The sequence below is a fragment of the Pyxicephalus adspersus genome, chromosome 12 (genome assembly GCF_032062135.1).
Source record: "Pyxicephalus adspersus chromosome 12, UCB_Pads_2.0, whole genome shotgun sequence".
NCBI lineage: Eukaryota > Metazoa > Chordata > Amphibia > Anura > Pyxicephalidae > Pyxicephalus > Pyxicephalus adspersus.
In genome coordinates, this window is record NC_092869.1 from 4299592 (window position 1) to 4300220 (window position 629).

Below are 629 nucleotides of genomic sequence, written 5' to 3' on the forward strand. Positions count from 1 at the left end.
AGGGGCCATTTGGGTCAGCCCGCTGTGTAGTTTTCATACAAGTGATGTGTTCACGCATGCAGAATAGGGTTCCTACATTTTTTGTTTTGTATATCTCCCTGTTCCAGAGACATTGGGGCTTAAAGTAGGGAAGGGGACAGGTTGGGTAGTATGGCATTTCTAGTTTTGTGACAGGTAGGTATAAATTTGGTGTTCCCATCTCCTTGCTATGTAAGTGGTTCCTGGAGGTCCATAATTTGTATGTTTAATTTCGGGTTTCTAGACACACTTTTAAAGCAGCAACGCTGATGTTCGATTAACTTAATCCCGAATGTGTTTTGAGAACTTCGTCATAACAACAAAATAATTACTTCTAGTATGATAGTCAATACAGAATAAATCCATAATGAATATTTACCATCATCCAAATATATTTATAATTAAATAACAGAGTGAGCCCGAGCTTTTTCTCACCTGCTTTCATACCCATGGGTGCCTCAGTGTTGCTATGACAACATAGCATGTTCTCTGTAAACACTCAGCAACATCATGTGACATATGACATCATAGCACATTCCTCCTAAGTACTGAATGTTGCTATGACAACATAACATATGCTTTGAAAGCAGGCAGCTGATTGGCTGTTAGTG